The sequence below is a fragment of the Dermochelys coriacea genome, chromosome 3 (assembly GCF_009764565.3).
Source record: "Dermochelys coriacea isolate rDerCor1 chromosome 3, rDerCor1.pri.v4, whole genome shotgun sequence".
Taxonomy (NCBI): domain Eukaryota; kingdom Metazoa; phylum Chordata; order Testudines; family Dermochelyidae; genus Dermochelys; species Dermochelys coriacea.
In genome coordinates this window covers 146325163-146346175 of record NC_050070.1, presented here as the reverse complement: position 1 = coordinate 146346175, position 21013 = coordinate 146325163, and positions in this window count along the sequence as shown.

Below are 21013 nucleotides of genomic sequence, written 5' to 3'. Positions count from 1 at the left end.
ATTTTTTTTATCCTATTGAACATTATTGTGGATGTTCTCATTACCCATATAATCTAGATAAGATCTTGTTCTTAGTCATATCATTTAGCATTTAATTCCACAAGGTTAATTATATATAGTACACAAGATTATTTAATTGTTAGTTTTCAGTGTCTTGACTTTCAATAGCACTTGGTGTCCCCCACCTCTAGCCATTTTTCATATGAGGACTATTGGGAAAGATGAGACCTTGACTTTAACTCCTTGCTTTAGTCACCTCATAACATCTCCCCATTCCCATTTTCAGCAATGAAAGCAAACCTCTACATTTCGGCTAGCAACAAATGAAACAACTCTCCACAATCGGAAGGACTAAGGAAGAGATTCCAGAAGATCCTCACTAAGAAGTCATATTTTGGCAAATCATAGCAGTAAACTCACAGATTCACACTAGAAATGGATTTTTGGGTTTGCATTTTCACTGAAGCATAGATCAATGTAGTTCCGCTGATGAGCATGGGACAGAGCCAGTGTCAGTCATGCCACTAGGCTCATGGAGGACTGCCAGGGTACCCTCTTGGGCCCACTCCTGTCACTCAGTAATGTCCTTAAGTAAGATTATGACACTTATAATTGGTTGGTGATGCTAGTGCTCCCCCTTCCTCCAGCTCTCAGTAGTCTGGGAATTTTGGATCTGCACGGAATGCAAGATCATCTCATGGTGACTGTTGTACAATACAGATACATCAAAGGAAAAAACAGAGATATATTTTAAAACAGAATGCTTGGCTGTTGGGGGATAGGTAATGTGCTCTATGAGGGTGCAATTTCTAACACACTAACATGGTGCACATTAATTGGTACATGTAGACTCTGTTGGTGCACTTTAATATAGTGCTTTTGAAACAGTATTACATTAAAGCACACCAGTGCAACAGCAGGGTCTACACAGACCAATTAATGTGCAACATGTTAGTGTTTTCGAAATCAACCCTCCACCAATAACGTACCTTACCTCACCATGTATAAAAGCCCAAAGACAAACAGCAGCAGCAAAAACCCAAGAATAAATTAGACCCTTGTCAATTCTCTAAATGCATTTGTAGTGTGAAACCCAAACTGACAAATACTTTTTGTTCCTTGGTGCTATTCAGCTAGTGAAGGAATGAGTCATCAAGCTACTGACAAGCCTCCTCCAATGATCTGTGAAATGGGTCCTAGTGCCACTTATCTGTCTTGTTTTCAGCATGTGATCCAGGCTCGACCTTCTGATGGTCCATTGGTTTGTCACTTTGTGTTCCTTTTTGCCTCATTGAACAGCAGATGAGAGTTCAAACGTGTTTTTCATTCATTTTTATACAAAGACCGAGTCCTTTAAATTTTGCACTGAACACAGAACTTAATCTTCATATTTACATTTTCACCATAGATATATGGTATGAATCACTATGACGCTAAAATGGAATCTGGGTGTTAAACTATAACTGTGGGCAATCAAGGAAGAGATATCTGTTAAAACCTGCAGGCTAAAAATACAGTGGATTTTTAACCTGTACAAACTGATTTAAGCCTGGCTTAGTTTGTGGATTTGCCCTGATTATAGCCATCAGCATAGCTGTACCTAGTGTAACCCGTGCCAATAGCAGACAGAGTCACTATCTGCACTAATGTGTCTCACCTCAGGGTTTCAAATAGGGGTAAACTTCATCAGTGGAAATAGTGGCTTTACTCAATTTATACTAGAGTTTGAGAAACAAGGTGGGTAAGGTAATATCTTTTATTGGACCAATTGGTGAGAGAGACAAGCTTTTGAGCTTGCACAGAGCTCTTCTGCAAGTCTGGGAAATATACTCAGAATGTCGGCGCCAAATACTGGTGGAACAGATTGTTTTGCATAAGTAGTTAACACATATTTCAAGGGACTATTACAGGATCACTCTGGAAAAATGACCTACATTCCCTCATAGATTTCCACCACAACTTCAACAATCACCACTCATTCATTAAAATTTTGCTAGAACACTTCCACTGCAGCATTATCTTCCTGGACACCTGTATCAGCTTCAACAATGAAACCCTACAGACAAGTATATAAAAAACACTGTATATCTGACTTCTCCATCCTCATCTTCAAAGGAAACCTGCACAACACCTTCAAAAGACCAGCCAGAAAGCTTAACTTCATAACTTTGCTAGACACTAAAAATCATGGACTGAATAGGAACACCGGATTTATACCTTATTAAAATAATCTATAACCCTCTAAATCTCCCCTTCCCCCAGCTTTTTCTTTTTTCTTTCCTCCCCACACCCCGTGCCATGACTGCAGAGCTGTTAATAGGCCACTTCATTACTGTTGCTGTGAAATGTATTAACTATTTATGCTAAACAATCTGTTCCACCTTGTATTTAACTGTTGCACTCTGAGTACCTTTCCCAGATCTGAAGAAGAGTTTGTGTAAGCTCCGAAGCTTGTCTCTCTCACTAACCAAAACTGGTCCAATAAAAAAATATTACCTCACCCACCTTGTCTCTGTAATATCTTGGGATCAACTTGCTACAACACTGCATACAACTCAGGTTTGAAGCAGTACAGCTAGAGTGATGGCTAGCCACTGATGGGCTGATGGTATAGGGTGTGAGGCAAACCCACAGCCAGACCAGTACTGCTCACTCAGCTGCTGTGACTTACCTCATTTTCTCACCCACTTGTCCTGCCCTGACACCAACTGGCCAGACCGCCTACCACCTCTGGAAGGTCAGGAGCCCCAGTGGGCCAGTCTGTATTCTACCCTGGTCCCCTGACCCACCGGGGATATTAGTTGGCAGCTCCTTCAAAGAGCACGGACATATACCTGTTGCAGTTCATTCCCTCCCCGACACTTGCCCCACCTGCGGCGTGAGGGAGACCCTGGTGCACATCTAACTCACGGGCACCAAATAGCAGTCTTTTTTCTGGTTCCTCCAGAACCTTCTCCTCAGGTTCTGGCTGCACTTCACCCTTCACCTCCTGCTCTATGCTCTATCCATGGTCCCACCAAAGTTTGAGTGGGAGTTTGAAGGGGGAGTTTGGCTTGTGGTGCTTGTTTGGGGTTTGCTTTTGCTGGGGTGTGTGTGGTCTTTTTGGTGTGGCTTGTGTTTCCCAGATTAACAGGATTTAGGTGGGAAGGAGATGACAGATACAGAGGCAGCTGTGGGAGTGACTCCTGTAGTGAAAGACACATTGAGGATGACTGGATGTGGAAGCTGTGGTATGTACATGATCCTGGAGGGGGGAACCGGTAAGAGTTTTTTCTGCATGAAATGTCGTCTGATAGAGCTGATGGAGGAAAAGATCCGAGGTTTGGAGATGCAGGTGGAAAGTCTGGTTGAGTTTAGGAAGGGGTTTGAGCAGATGATGGAGCAAAGATATGAGGTATCTGAAGGGAAAAGCTCAGACTCACAGATGGAAGCAGGGCTGGGGAATTTTGAGGAGAGACTGGATGAGGAAAGTGGTCAGTGGAAACATGTGACTCAAAGAACCAGCCAGAAAAAGACGGGCTAGTGAAGGAGAAATAGAGCTTAGGAACAGGTTTGCAGAGTTGGAAAATGAAGAAGGGGCTCAGCAGGTACTTGTTGAAGGTGGAAGGGTAAGGAAGAAGAGAAGAGAGGCTAGTCCTATAGAAAAAGGGGAGGAGTCAAGGGAGACTACACCAAATATGAGCCCCAGGAGGATACAGGATGGGTTGAAGAGGATTGTAAGGGAAAATAGGAATGGAAAGAACTTGCAGCCAGAGGGAACAGGGGAGAGACTGGAGAATAGCACTGTCACCAGGAAAAGGCAGGTCTATGTGATCGGGGACTCTTTATTGAGAAGAATAGACAGGCCTGTAACTAGAGCTGATCCTGAGAATAGAAGGGTGTGCTGTCTTCCGGGTGCTAAGATACGGGATGTAGACCTGAGGTTGAAAAGGATCCTAAAGGGAGCGGGAAAGAATCCCCTAATTATCCTTCATGTGGGAACAAATGATACAGCCAGATTCTCGCTTGAAAGTATCAAGGGAGACTATGCTAGGCTGGGGAAGACACTTAAGGAAATTGAGGCTCAGGTGATCTTTAGCGGGATCCTTCCTGTTCCTAGAGAAGGGCAACAAAGGTGTGACAAGATTATGACTGTCAACAGATGGCTTAGGCAGTGGTGCTATAAGGAGGGCTTTGGGATGTATGGCCACTGGGAGGCATTCACAGACAGAGGAGAGTTCTCTCGGGATGGACTTCATCTGAGTAGGGAAGGAAATAGACTTCTAGGATCGAGGCTGGCACAACTGATAAAGAGAGCTTTAAACTAGGAATTGGGGGGAGATGGATGGGAGATGTCCAGAAAATCTCCACGCCAGATTTTAGCATTGAGAGGGAAGAAGATGAAGTAAGAAAGGATACAGCCATGGGTAGGAGAATGTATATAAGGAGCGAGGGCGGTGTGGATACTAGTCTAATAGGTTATACTGGCTGTAGAATGACTGTGCCTAATAGGGTACAAAATGTGAGCGAGTCCAAACAGCAAAAATTAAGATGTTTGTACACCAATGCGAGGAGTCTAGGTAACAAAATGGAGGAACTAGAGCTACTGGTGCAGGAAGTGAAACCAGATATTATAGGGATAACAAAAACATGGTGGAATAGTAGTCATGACTGGACTACAGGTATTGAAGGGTATGTGCTGTTTAGGAAAGACAGAAACAAAGGTAAAGGGGGTGGAGTAGCATTGTATATCAATGATGAGGTAGAATGTAAAGAAATAAGAAGCGATGCAATGGATAAGACAGAGTCCGTCTGGGCAAAAATTACATTGGGGAAGAAAACTAGTAAAGCCTCTCCTACGATAGTGCTTGGGGTGTGCTATAGACCTAAGGGATCTAATTTGGATATGGATACAGCCCTTTTTAATGTCTTTAATCAAGTAAATACTAATGGAAACTGCGTGATCATGGGAGACTTTAACTTCCCAGATATAGACTGGAGGACCAGTGATAGTAATAATAATAGGGCTCAGATTTTCCTAGATGCGATAGCTGATAGATTCCTTCATCAAGTAGTTGCTGAACCGACTAGAGGGGATGCCATTTTAGATTTAATTTTGGTGAGTAGTGAGGACCTCATAGAAGAAATGGTTGTAGGGGACAATCTTGGCTCAAGTGATCATGAGCTAATTCAGTTCAAACTAAATGGAAGGATTAACAAAAATAAATCTGCAACTAGGGTTTTTGATTTCAAAAGGGCTGACTTTCAAAAATTAAGGAAATTAGTTAGGGAAGTGGATTGGACTGAAGAACTTATGGATCTAAAGGTAGAGGAGGCCTGGGATTACTTTAAATCAAAACTGCAGAAGCTATCGGAAGCCTGTATCCCAAGAAAGGGGAAAAAATTCATAGGAAGGAGTTGTAGACCAAGCTGGATGAGCAAGCATCTTAGAGAGGTGGTTATGAAGAAGCAGAAAGCATACAGGGAGTGGAAGATGGGAGGGATCAGCAAGGAAAGCTACCTAATTGAGGTCAGAAGATGTAGGGATAAAGTGAGAGAGGCTAAAAGTCGAGTAGAGTTGGACCTCGCAAAGGGAATTAAAACCAATAGTAAAAGGTTCTATAGCCATATAAATAAGAAGAAAACTAAGAAGGAAGAAGTGGGGCCGCTTAACACTGAGGATGGAGCGGAGGTTAAAGATAATCTAGGCATGGCCCAATATCTAAACAAATATTTTGCCTCAGTCTTTAATAAGGCTAAAGAGGATCTTGGGGATAATGGTAGCATGACAAATGGGAAGGAGGATATAGAGGTAGATATTACCATATCAGAGGTAGAAGCGAAACTGAAACAGCTTAATGGGACTAAATCGGTGGGCCCAGATAATCTTCATCCAAGAATATTAAAGGAATTGGCACCTGAAATTGCAAGCCCATTAGCAAGAATTTTTAATGAATCTGTAAACTCAGGAATAGTACCGAATGATTGGAGAATTGCTAATATAGTTCCTATTTTTAAGAAAGGAAAAAAAAGTGATCTGGGTAACTACAGGCCAGTTAGTTTGACATCTGTAGTATGCAAGGTCCTGGAAAAAATTTTGAAGGAGAAATTAGTTAAGGACATTGAAGTCAATGGTAAATGGGACAAAATACAACATGGTTTTACAAAAGGTAGATCGTGCCAAACCAACCTAATCTCCTTTTTTGAAAAAGTAACAGATTTTTTAGATAAAGGAAATGCAGTGGATCTAATTTACCTAGATTTCAGTAAGGCGTTTGATACCGTGCCACCTGGGGAATTATTAGTTAAATTGGAGAAGATGGGGATCAATATGAACATCAAAAGGTGGATAAGGAATTGGTTAAAGGGGAGACTGCAACGGGTCCTACTGAAAGGCGAACTGTCAGGTTGGAGGGAGGTTACCAGTGGAGTTCCTCAGGGATCGGTTTTGGGACCAATCTTATTTAATCTTTTTATTACTGACCTTGGCACAAGAAGTGGGAGTGTGCTAATAAAGTTTGCAGATGATACAAAGCTGGGAGGTATTGCCAATTCGGAGAAGGATCGGGATATTATACAGGAGGATCTGGATGACCTTGTAAACTGGAGTAATAGTAATAGGATGAAATTTAATAGTGAGAAGTGTAAGGTTATGCATTTAGGGATTAATAACAAGAATTTTAGTTATAAGTTGGGGACGCATCAATTAGAAGTAACGGAAGAGGAGAAGGACCTTGGAGTATTGGTTGATCATAGGATGACTATGAGCTGCCAATGTGATATGGCTGTGAAAAAAGCTAATGCGGTTTTGGGATGCATCAGGAGAGGCATTTCCAGTAGGGATAAGGAGGTTTTAGTACCGTTATACAAGGCACTGGTGAGACCTCACCTAGAATACTGTGTGCAGTTCTGGTCTCCCATGTTTAAAAAGGATGAATTCAAACTGGAGCAGGTACAGAGAAGGGCTACTAGGATGATCCGAGGAATGGAAAACTTGTCTTATGAAAGGAGACTTAAGGAGCTGGGCTTGTTTAGCCTAACTAAAAGAAGGTTGAGGGGAGATATGATTGCTCTCTATAAATATATCAGAGGGATAAATATAGGAGAAGGAGAGGAATTATTTCAGCTCAGCACCAATGTGGACACAAGAACAAATGGGTATAAACTGGCCACCAGGAAGTTTAGACTTGAAATCAGACGAAGGTTTCTAACCATCAGAGGAGTGAAGTTTTGGAATAACCTTCCAAGGGAAGCAGTGGGGGCAAAAGATCTATCTGGTTTTAAGATTCTACTCGATAAGTTTATGGAGGAGATGGTATGATGGGATAATGGGATTTTGGTAAGTAATTGATCTTTAAATATTCAGGGTAAATAGGCCAAATCCCCTGAGATGGGATATTAGATGGATGGGATCTGATTTACTATAGAAAACTCTTTCCTGGGTATCTGGCTGGTGAATCTTGTCCATGTGCTCAGGGTTTGGCTGATTGCCATGTTTGGGGTCGGGAGGGAGTTTTCCTCCAGGGCAGATTGGAGAGGCCCTGGAGGTTTTTTTGCCTTCCTCTGTAGCATGGGGCATGGTTGACTGGAGGGAGGCTTCTCTGCTCCTTGAAGTTTTGAACCATGATTTAAGGACTTCAATAGCTCAGACATGGGTGAGGTTTTTCATAGGAGTGGGTGGGTGACGTTCTGTGGCCTGCGCTGTGCAGGAGGTCGGACTAGATGATCAGAATGGTCCCTTCTGACCTTAGTATCTATAAAGTTATGAGACCTCCTCATCAACCTCCTTCTGGCACTGGCCACGGTGGCTGTCCGCCATACCAGGAGGAGGTGCTCTGCAACTGTGGGGTCTACTTCTGATCCTCCCTGAAGTCACGTCTCTGGGCAGAGTTCCTTTGGGCCAAGTCCACTGGCTCCCTAGCTGCCTTCAAGGAGCAGTGTGTCCTGTCTGGGGTTCTCTGCTTGGAGATCCCCTCTGACTCCCTGCTTTTGACCCTGTGACCCTCACTCCCATTCCTGCTTTCTCATTTGTTGCCTCCTGAAATTACTTGAGTCCTGGGTCCTGTAGCTCCTCTCCTTAGGCTGAGGGAGGGGCCTTTAGATGTGGATGGGCTTGTGCCTGCCCATTCCCTCAGGAACACAATAGGTGCCATGATTTACCCTTCAAACCTTACCCAGAGCCTTCAGTGACTTATCACCCAGGGATGCTGCAGCCACCTATCCCTGAGCAGGGCCCAGGTCATATGACCCCCAGGCACAAGTATTTACTCACCCCGCCAGAGCTGCAAATTAGTCTGTGCAACAGCACTACTGGGCTAGGAACCCTCCTGCTGCCTTGCAGTGTTACAAACTTTCTAGGCTTCCAGCCTGTACTTGATTCAGTTCCTATTCTTGCCTCTACCCTTGCCTGAGCCTTGTTCCAGCCCACTTCAGCCTTGTCCATGCCGAACCCTGACCCTGCTCCTGCTCCAGCCTTGTTCCTGACCCGCTCCAGCCCTGCATCCGTCTCCTGAACTCCCGACCTTGGACTGACTTTAACCCAGCATTGACCTTTGGCCAGCTTCCTGAATCTGACTGCAATCCTGATTTGCCTTGTCCATGGTTCTGACACACCACCTCTCCCAAGACATTGGTTTCAGCACTGCCCTCAGCCCAGTCCCAACCCTAAGTCTGGCTTTGATCACTTCTCTGGCCACCATGCCTGACAACTTAGAACCCAGAATCTGACATAAGGTCCCCCTGCCCTGTGGGGTAGGAGCTGCCATGCACTCCTCTACTGTTGGAACACATGTCCATACCAAGAGAGAGGAGATGAAAGCCCCTACACTGCTGCCAAGTTCTCTTAATTCCTAATTCTACCTCCCAATGAGTTGCTCTGCCTGCACACACACACACAGACCTATCTCTATTAATCAATTTACCCAATATATACACAGGGGGTAAACAGTAAGGTGGCAAAGTTTGGAGATGATACAAAATTATTTAAAATAGTTAAGTCCAAATTGACTTCAAAGAGTTACAAAGGGATCTTATAAACTGGGTGACTGGGCAACAAAATAGCAGATGAAATTCAATGGTAATAAGTGCAAAGTAAAGCACACTGGAAAACATAATCCCAACTATACATACAAAGTGATGGGGATCTAAATTATCTGTTACCACTCAAAGATCTTGGAGTCATTGTGGATCATCATCATGTTCCTATTACACTTCTGGCGTTTAGGGCAGTGACAAAGCTCCTCCACTCCTGTCTGTTTCTGGCAAGTCTTTCAATGGATAGTTCTCTGCAAACATCTGGTCAATCTGCAGTAGCAGTCAAAACAGTTAAAAGAATGTTAGGAACCATTAGAAACGGGATCAAAAATAAGACAGAAAATATAATTCCACTATATAAAAACATTGAATACTGCATGCAGATGTGGTCGCCCCATCTCAGAAAAGATATATTAGAATTGGAAAAGGTGCAGAAAGGGACAAGAAAGATAATTATGGATATGGATAGATTCCATATGAAGATAGATTAAAAAGACTTGGACCATTCACCTTAGAAAAGAGATGAATGAGGAGGGGATATGATAGAGGTCTATAAAATCATGACTGATGTGGAGATAACTGTTATTTTCCCCTTCACATAACACAAGAACCAAGAGTCACCCAATTAATTTAATAGGCACCAGGTATAAACAAACAAGGAAGTACTTCTTCACATAATGCACATCCAACCCATGGAACTCATTTCCAGGGGATGTTGTGAAGGACAAAAGTACAACTGGGTTAAAAAAAGAATGAGATAAGTTCATGGAGTATAGGTTCATCAGTGGCTATTAACCTAGATGGTCAGGGACACCATCAAATGCTCTGGGTGTACCTAAATCTCTGACTACCAGAAGCTTGGACTGGATGACAGGGGATAGATAACTTGATAACTGTCTTAGCCCCTTCCTGTCCAGTAAGGGGTTTGTATAACCCATCACATCCAGTATGCCCATTCTTATGTTCTTATACACAGAGACCATCCCAATAATTAACCTACACCTATCCATACACAGACTCCCCAGAATTAATCTACATGCTCACAGACCTCTCAAAATGTATTTATTTTCACTCACAGGGATCCACTACAAATGAATCTAGCCTCCCATTCAGAGAAAGCGAGTTAATTACAGAAAGTAATAGAAATACTGAGAGAGACACATTGCCATTAAAAAAAAAGGGGGTCGGATCCTCAGCTGATTAGATTAGTGTAGTTTCATTGAAGTCAGTGGAATTATACTGATTTATGCTCACTGAGAATCTGAACCAACCATTCCCTTTGTTCCTAACTCTCCTGTAGCAATATACATTCTGTTTTTTACATAGTTGTCGACTTATACCAAATCAGTTTTTCTATAAGAAATAGAGCTATAGTCAGAGAATTGCTTCTATTTTTTAACAATACCTTTCCATCACAAGTTTAATGTGATTAAGTTTAATATAATGAAGCATGTCTTAGTCTGTGTAAAGATGGCAGACAATACTAGCGTCTGTCTGTTAAACCAGGGTTATTTCTCTTTCTGACATTCTGATGTATTTTTATCATTATATAATAATGATATAATAACTATAATAATATATAAATACCATGTTTGATGAAGGTGTCCACAGGCCTTTTGTTTAAGATGTTCAACTGGTTACTTTCATGAAATGTTTTCACATTTGTCAGGGAAATACATTTTGAGTGTTGTTTTTCTAAGAAATGGGTATAAATTTCTATGAAATTTAGAATAATGATTTTCAAGATGAATAAAAAGCTATTTTATATGGAACAAAGAGTTCAATATAATAACATACCAGAGGCTGATTTATCATTCACTTTAGTAGTTTTAATGACAATGGGCTTTCTTCTTTATTTTTATTTTTGTTTTTCCTATAGATACTATCTTTTTTCTGTTGGTTTACCATAGTTTCCTAAATTGTACCTTTTAGATGTATAATTTTTTGTATAAAGCTTAACACATCCTGTACTTTAGAGTTAAGCTTTTTTTATTTCATACTTTGCCTCTTTGTTATTACTTATGTAGCACCAATAGTGTCCATCATACTTCACACACAGTTATAAAGAAAAGGGTAAGAACCTTACAGTCTGAGGATCAGATTTTGCCCGACTCTTGAATTAAACAGCTTGTGGTGCTATTTCTTTCTGAGGTAAAGCCCTTTTTGAAAAACCCAACTTTATACTGAGTCAGTCTATAGACAGTTCAGCACATAAGGTCAGACTAATAGACCAAGACCCTGATTCTGCCCCATTAAAGTCAGCGGGAGGTTTGCTATTCACTTCAGTTGTCAAGCTCCAAGAGAAGATCAGGCTGACAAGCCAAACCAGTATTGGTTGCAGAAGTGTGACATAATATACCCCCATGTAACTGCATGTACCCATATATTCACCACTGTTATATGATGATGATATGTTGTGTACAAAACATGCCTTGTGAGATATCGTTTGAAAAGTTATAATCGGTTGAACATCAATATCCTATTTAATGTATGTCTCTTCATTGAATATGAAGTTATGAGATTTTGCTATAAGTTTTGTGAGTCTGGGAAATGCCCACAGACTAGATCCTCAGAGATAACAAAAGAGTGACCACCACCCAGCCAAGTCTTAAGCAACTATCATCGGCTATTCTCCAGCAGGGGAACTGTAAACAGACAGTTGCTCGAGCACATACACTACAGGGTCTGCCTCACCCATGACACAAGCAAAGATTTTTCCCGCACCTGGGAAAAAAAGTGTGAATGAGGGACAGTGACATCATCACTTTGCCTGCCTCTTCTCCCCTCCCCCCCCATTTCTACACAAGGAAGCAAGATCATCTGGAAAACAAAGATCTCCATTGAGCTTCTGGGAGGGGCTGGACCTAACTGGAAAGAATTCCAGTTAGCATGAGCTGCTTTAAAGTTTTGGCTGAGAAAAATCCTCTTGATTTTAGAATTATTAGCCTGGTAAAGTTCAAGATTTATATTGCGGTTTTGCTATTTTATTTCCTTTTGTAACCGACTAACCTTCTATGCCAATGCCATTTAATCATTTAAAATCTTTCTCTAGCTAATAAACTTTTTTTGATGTTTAATCTAAACCAGTCAATTTGTCTAAAGTGTTTGGAGGCTCTGCTCAAATGACAGGAGCTGGGGCTGGTCTGCTACCCTTTGAAGGAGTGGCTAACTAATTAATGAGCTTGCATTGATCAAGAAGGTCTTGAGCATTGTAAGACGCATGTTTCTGTGGTGCAAGGCTGGGGCTGGGGTGCAAAGATGGGGCTGGAGTCTCCCTGTATGCAGTTCATGAGTGGCTTGGGAGAGCCTTTGTGTAACTGCTGGGTGTGCATTTGCATGCTGATGGCTGAGTGGACAGATCCTGGAGGGGTTTGCTGTTCACTGGCATAGCTGTGTAGGAGACAGCCTGGCCAGGAGATGAAAAGGGGGCACAGGGGTTCCACAGACTGGATTGAGCCCAGGGAATGTCAACAGAAGGCACTCAACAAAAGAATGGAGTGGGAGAACAGTGCCTCCTCAGTATGGAGGACCCAAATCCCCACAAGCTGTTGTACCATTGTTGACTGCAGTCTTGTTGGGAAATGGGAGCGAAAGGACCTCCAGTGAATGAGCTGTCCTCTCCCAATCTCTCACAAAAATTTCAGCCTTGGTTAATTTAAAGACATGAATAGACTTCATACACCGAGACTGTCAATAATTAACTGAGACAAAAAAAGAGAAGATTAGCTTCATGTCAGAAATTTAGCAATCAAAATATGTTTTAGAGTAGTAGCCATGTTAGTCTGTATTTGCAAAAAAAGGAGTTCTTGTGGCACCTTAGAGACTAACAAATTTATTTGATCATAAGCTTTCATGAGCTATAGCTCACTTTATCAGATGCATGTACTGTTAGTTAGTTACTAATTTGTTAGTCTCTAAGGTGCCACAAGTACTCCTTTTCTTTTTTTGAAAATATGTTTTGTCCTTTCTGCATTTACATCTGATAGTTTCCTGAATATGTCAAATTATGCCTGTAGCTGTCCCATTCACAACAAGCAGTAATTATCCTAAGGCCAAGAGCAGTATTCACAGGAAGAAATGATAGTCTAAAAACAATGAACTTTTTCCTTTTTTCAAAAAGATAACTATAAATGTATACGTCTAGGCGGCACTTACAATGAATACCTTGCTAAGTATGGAGTGGTCACTCAGCATAACTTGATTTTAATGCAGTTTTACAGACACGTGACTTGCAACATTAACTTTTCATCATTTTCTGTAATGACTTCACTTCTCTAATGGAAACACATGCTTACACAAGCAGATTTTTGGACTGTTATCTTATAATTAAACTATGAGTTTCACTAGTTGTGAGTCCAGCATGACTAGGCATTAACACATTTGGAAAGGGGGATGTGTTCTTAAAGTGTTTTTAGATGTCTAACAGAGGACAATTTTTACTGACACTTCTTAATTATAATAATTCTCAATAAAAGATGAGGATTTCCCCCTTGAGTATTGCTAGAATAAATTATAATATATCTGGTTATACAAGATATTCCAGTTGAATAAGCACTAGTATTGTCTGCCTTCTTTTCACAGACTACAACTTTATTATATTAAACTTAGTCAAGGCGTGATGGAAAGGCATTGTTAACAAATATAAGCAATTCTCCCACTACAGCTCCTTTTCCTGTAGTAAAACTGATTTTGTATCAGTCCACAACCATGTAAAAAATACCAAACATATTGCTGTAGGAGATTTAGTAACCCAAAATTAAATGTTTCATTTAGAGTTTCCTCACAGAAAATCTTTTCCTGCCGAAAACATTGATTTTGACACAGACCCTTTTTTACCCAAAAGAAAATATTTCTTTAGAAATTCTTCAACCAACCCTATTTATGTCTTTTACTATGATAAAACATTTTAAAATCCAAAGTCTTTTGTTTCAGATTAAGGCAAAACAATAAACTTAAAAACTGAAAAAAATTCAAAGGGCCTGATTCTTTCCACACGTACACTGCTGTAAATCAGGCCTAAATTCAGTGAAATCAAGATGGTAGCCACTTTTACTAGTGTTTGGCTCCCAATCCTGGAGGAGGGGACAAAAGACAACAGATTATTATGGTGTATAATACAATAGTGCCTAAAGACCCTGGCTGAAATTGGGTCGCCATTTTTCTAGGCACTATACAAATACAGAGAGAGAGAGAGTCTCTGTCCCAAAAAGCCTACAGTCTAAATAGACAAGACAGGCAAATGGTAGGAGAGGCAACAGGCATTAAAAAGTAACTTGACCCAGGTCACACAGAAAGGATAAGCCAGCATTAGAATCCAGGTCTCCTGACACCCATGCCACTGTCTTGTCCACTAGACAATACTAGCAGCTTCTGAATGCCTTTGATGCTGTCAGCTTTCCCTTCCTGGCAAACATTATCTGGCCTCTACAGCTTGGGGCTGCAGCCACAAACTGGGGACATCTGAGGGAAATGGAGAGAAAAGGGTGGGGAAATAAAATATCTTTACTTTTTTGATTCCAAATTAAAAAAACAAAAATGATTGTTCTACTTCCATGGACCCTCCCCAGTTTGAAAAATGTCATTAGGGTTAAAAGTCGAGAATACCTTCAATCCAAGAGACAGTCTCTTGGAAGGTCTGTGCTTCCACTGTAGCTTAATGTACTGTAGCTGTCAGGAAGGTCATTTGGCAGCTGCTCTCTCTTTTGTTCCTCAGCTGTGTTTTGAGATTCACCAGCTGCAGTAAAATTTTCATGTAATTCTTCTCCAGGCCAATAAAAATCATAACCATTTTCATTTTCAGTAATTACATTATCATCAGCTTCAATATCAGTGCCTTTTAACCTTTCTGAACCTTTTTCTCCTTGTAACAGATGGTCAATAAGTTTCTTCATTATCTCCTCTTGTAGCTCTACCAAGTAGCTAGTTGGTTCCAGTACCTTCCTGACCACATATTCTCTTCCATTTCCTATCTCTCTCATATAACTTGTTATGAAAACCCTCTGGTCTAGACATAAATTCAAATAAAAGAGAATGTTTCTCTCTCTGGACACAGCTTTAGATTTCTTTATCAAACTGTTATTTTAATCTAAACAATAAAAAAAGCCGCTCTCTACATATAGTTTACTGAGGAAAAAGGGCACATTTTATAGCCATGAAAGACAAATCGGTTGTGTACACAGTGCTCAAGTTCTGATCCCTGCTCTAGACACTTTGGATCCCTGATGTCAGCAGAGTGACAGCAGTGTAAAACTGGTGCAATGGAATGGTCAATTAGGCCCTAAGTGCATTTAATAAATCTGAGATTTGAAGCCTGCTTTTTGTAAGAATTGAGAAAGAGAGACGATCTTTAAAAGAAAAGGAATCAAACTATTGTGTGTCCCATGGTACTGTAATACTTGCATCATTTGTCTGTGGTGCAATTGCACAGGACAGACGTGAGTGACATTTCTTTTAAAAAATGCAACAAACCTTGCTGCAGCTGCCCTGAGCTAACACCTGCTGACTCTTCCGCACCATCACAGAGCCGGAAAAGGGAGTGTTCTACTCCTTTGGGGTGTCTGCTCTTAAGCACTGCAGCAGCACAGCTAACAGTACTGCAACTGTTCTGCCATAACTCAGTAACATAGACACTTGCTACAGAGGCGGGGGGCGGCGGGTGGAGGAGGATTTCCATTGCTGTAATAAATCCACCCCCTTAAGAGTCAATAGCTAGGTAAATGGAAGAATTATTTTTTCAACTTAGCTGTGTCTACACTGGAGGTTAAGTTGGCTTAACTATGTCTCTCAGTCATGAATTTTTCATATCCCTCTGCAACATAGCTAGGTTGACCTAAGTTTTAGGTGTAGACTGGGCCCTACTGACTGGTCTCCCACTACAAAGCATGTCCCCTTGGCTCTCTTGTTCCATTTTGAACACCTGCTGAAATATCAGTCATAAGGGATAGGAGAATCTAGCTACTGATCTCTTTGTCTAGACAGAACCAGGGCCTTTGATTACATACCCTTTAAAACATTGGTTCCCTTCAGGGGCATGAAGAAATTCCAAGAGGGGGCGTGAGGCTGGGAAATTTTCATAATTTTATTAGAGTAAAAAAAAATATTTATTTAATAGACCAAAAGACAATAAATTATACATATTCTGTATACATAATAATAACTATTCATAAAATTGTCCAATTACAGGTCTATATTATTTAACTACAATAAAGTATTAACAATCTTCTCATTTTTGATTATGAATATAAGTAGACAAGAATAAAGGTATAACAAAGTACAAAAATAAAAATACAACTATAAATAAAAGTATATAACTGAAATGTTTTCAAATTTCATACCAAGAAATGGGAATATTTTTAATTTTTTGTCTTTCGACATGCAGGAGTGCTGTTTTGGTCGGTGGGGAGGCTGAAGAACAATGTAGAAAGTGATGGAACTTTTTAAAACTTCCTAGCTCGCTCACAAGAGTGTTCAAGACTGTTCTATCATGGGAGTGGTTACCTCCACCAGTCACTGCGCAAGACTGGCTACTTGCTGGACTGGGGGTGGAGTATATATAGGGCAGCACACATCTGTACGTAATAGTAGTAGTAAATAAATGTTCGTGATAACTCAAATTAACTTGTGCCCATTATTATTCATGAATCAGGAAAATTATTTTTATAGATTTTTTTATTAGTATATTATGGTCGCAATTAAGAAAAGGAAGTACGATGAAAACCACATTAAGTATGGTTTCACTGTCATGGAAAAAAATGGGATCTATCATCCTCAATGCATAGTATGCCATGCAGTTCTCAGCAATAATGCCTTGAGACCTAGTCATCTTGAGCAACACTTGACAAAGAACCACAGTGATTTGAAAGACAAACCAAAAGGGTTTTTTGCTGCTAAACTTCAAAATTTAAAATGCATGAAGCTGGACACTATGGAGCTTTTCATCATGCGTCAGCCAAAGTGGTAGAAGCATCTTATGAAGTGTTATTGCTCATCGCTAAAGCCAAGAAAGTGCACATAGTAGGAGAGACTCTTGTGAAGCCTTGCTTGTTGAAAGCGTCTGATATTGTGCTTGGTGCCAAAAGCAAGAAAAAAATATCATAAATTTCACTTTCCGACAATACCATGAAATGTTGTATTGATGACATGGAGAAAGATCTAAAACTTCAAGTTGTGGAGGCAGTGAAAGCATCTCCTTTTTTGCAATTCAGTGCGACGATACCACTGAGATAGCATAATGCTGTCAGTTGCTCATCTGCATTCGATTAATTAATGATGGAACTGTGAAAGAAGAACTGATTTTTTCAAAGGAATTGATGATCACATCAAAGGCTTCTGATGTTATGAAAATGGTTTCCGCCTTTTTTGAAGAAAATGGAATTTCATGGGAAAAACTGTTGGTGTATGCACAGAAGGTGCTCCAGCGATGCTTGGCTCTCACTCTGGATTTGTGACATTGGTAAAAGAAAAAAATCCAGCCATAACCACAACTCACTGCATCATACACAGACAAGCATTGGCTGCTAAAACCCTTCCAGATGACCTATGTGACTTGTTGAATTTGGCCATCAAAGTTGTCAATTTTGTGAAGGACAGCGCTTTAAATATGAGACTTTATGCAGCTCTTTGCACGGATTTGGGAGCGGATCATAAAATTCTTTTGTTTCACCTGGAGGTATGATGGATTTCCAAAGGGAACATGCTTTCGAGATTATTCGAACTGAAAGACAAAATGGAAATTTTCCTCAAGCAACAGAAAAAAGAAGAGTTATATCATGCATTTATGGACCAAACGTTTCAACTTTCACTGGCATACCTCATGGACATTTTTGAATCTTTGAACAATCTCAATTTGAAGCTGCAAGGAAGCCACGCTGCAAACATTATAGCACACCACGATGACATCAAAGCGTTTATGGAAAAAAATCAAGCTTTGGAAACATTGAACGCAAGCTTAGATGCCTAACTTTTCGTCTTTTCCAACATTTTCATCACTCGCTGAAAATGAAGTTTTCCAAGAACTTTGTAAAGAGGATGTGAAGAACAAAATTGTATTTCATCTGGACTGCCTTGCTGACGAATTTATCTGCTATTTTCCAAACAACTTTTCAGCAACCCCATTCATAAATTAGCACGTAATCCATTCAACATTGATGTTGATTCATTGCCAGAAGTACTGCAAGAGCAAGCACTCAAAATGAAATACGATTCAAATGCAAAAGATATTTTTGAAAACTTAAGCCTGGAGGAATTTTGGATAAAATATTTCCCAATTTACCCGAAAGTTGGAGAAGAAGCGCTACGTATTATTCTTCCATTTTCATTGACATACCTCTGTGAAAAAAGCTTTTCAAATTTAGTCATAATAAAACAACACAAAATAATCGACTGGATGTCAAAAACAATTTGCATTGTGCTCTTTCATCTTTCAAATCTAGGATTTCCCAACTTGTGATTTTAATTAATTTTATTTATACTATTTCTTATTTTAAATTACATTTTTATTAAATTTTTGTGCCAAGAAAAACTATTTGTGCTTATTTTTAATTTTAAATAAAAAATTTTATACCAAGTATGTGTGTTTATTTTTAATTTAAAATTATGAATTTAATTTGTTAAAAGGGGGGTTGGATGATGGTAAAGGAGAGGTGGGGGGCATGAAGTTTTCTCGAAAATTAAAAAGGGGGCGTGATACTGAAAAGTTTGGGCACCAATGCTTTAAAATGTTTGTTCAACGTGGATTTCAAATGCTGGTGTAGAAAGACATAATGTGTCAGTCATGCCCCAATGAATAAACTCCCTAGGATGAAGGAAAACATTTCTGAGAAAAAGTAAATGAACATAATCATTAATTAATTGTAAACACTGAGGGACAGATTGTATACTACATCTCCTGAAAGATTTTCTTTTGCACCCTTCCCGCCCCCACTTCATTTCAGAGCTCAGACAAAATGGAGAATCTGGTCCATTGCATGTATCTAACTCATACGCTAGTGATCATGAAATACACCCACAGATCCATTCATAATGTCAGACTCAGTGAACTAACAGGAATGAATCTGCACTCTTGCAAAAAGGTTACTATCTAGCCTTCCTGGTACACAGCTCATTAAAGAGCAGCATAGCTCTATGTGCTTGAAATTGGCCTTGGTATATTTGCAGCATCCTCTGGGTGTCTTCTGACATCTACAAAGGAAAGCTTTGTAATAGGACACCTTCCCTGATTAAATAATTTTACATAATGGCTTCCACTCAGCTGATTCCTTCCGCCATTCCTAGCTCTATAGGCTTGGAAGTTCTGTTTCTGGGACAGAAGTTAGTTTCCAGATTTACCCAGCATGATCCATAGTATTTCTCTCACTATATGTTGGTACAAAAGCTACCTGGGTTAGTGGAATAATTATTGGATATTGGATATTTTGAGATATCTACCATGCTTGAATAACAGTATTGCCTTGCCCCAAGGATACTGCCAAGTGCTCTAATGCCTTCTACAAACCATCAGTTTCCTTCAGCAAGTATTCAGCTGTTGGTGATGATATGACAAAAAGGGGTTCCTGTGACTACAAGGTAGACATTCCATGTTTCCCATGCTGTCCCCTTTGCATTCCCCAGGACATGCCAAGACTGTGTCACATCCTGTTAAAACATGACAACTGTGAAAGCTTTGCCCTTTACTTTGCCTCACGTTGCAATAGTCACTGAAAGAATCATGTTGTCTGTATCTGCAGTCCTGATAATTATTTTGTCACATCCACAGACTGATGTAGCAGCAGTAAGGGACAGAAGGAAGGTATGTAAGCTGGGAGAATAGAGGTGTATGCAAATAATATATTGTACCTCACTGTCCCAAGTGTTAGAAGTTCCTTTAGTACCATTTTGCCTCTCACAAATTTATCTAAAAAGAAAAGGAGTACTTGTGGCACCTGGTGCCACACGTACTCCTTTTCTTTTTGTGAATACAGACTAACACGGCTGCTACTCTGAAACAAATTTATCTGTTCTTTTAAACATTAGCTAAGGGCCACATTTTCAGAAAAGCTCGACTCTCATTTAGGCATCAAAACAAGAGGCCAGTTATTCAAAAGAGCTCATCATGTTGAGTGCTGAGGTTTGAAAATCTGGCCATAAATGTCAGTCAGAACTGCTGAGAGCTGAGCACTTGAAAATCTGTCCGTGAGCCATGTGACAAAATGTGTCCCATATCAGATCTCACTACAATTGACAAAACAACAATCACGAACGCTAACACAGTTGTTTCTTCAAATCCAGTGTTAGCTCCCAATGTTATAGATAACAAAGAAAGATGCTCCTTAATTCCAATGGATTTTAGGTCAGGTGTTTAGGTCCTTTCTCTTTCAATGCAAGATTATTCACTAAGGTTTTGTCAAGTCTAATTTTAAATTTGCCAAAAAAATGAGGTTTCCACTTCTTCCATTGGGAGACTGTTCCACAGCCTTACGTGGCAGAACTTTTCTTCATACTCATCCTAGATTTCACATTGCTATTTTCGTACCATTTCTCCTCTGAACTATTGAAAAAATGTCTACTCCTGCCTTAATATTTACACCTTTCAAATACTTTTAGCCGGACATACTTCCCCCATAGTCATGTTATAGCTAAGCTTGATGTATTCAATTAACATTTTTCCTTATGAGCCAATCCTCCATCTCCCTAATCAATTTTGTTACTCTTTCTGATCTCGTTCTATATTATCTTTGTCTTTCTGTTATTAAAGTGCCCAGGTATGACTAAAAATTTCCAGGTGCAGTCATAACAGAGCCATAAAGTGAGGAGCTGTTACATCCCTATTCTATGTATAAAGCTCAATATGGGGATGGTTTTTAGGTTTGCCACATTCAATTGCAAACTTGTGGCTTATTTAAAGTATAATCCAGAGCTCACTAAAGCTAATGATAATCTTTCCATTATCTTTAACAGACAATGGATCAAGCACTTACTGTCCACTATCATTCATAATTTTCTTTCTACATCCTTCTCCCCAAGA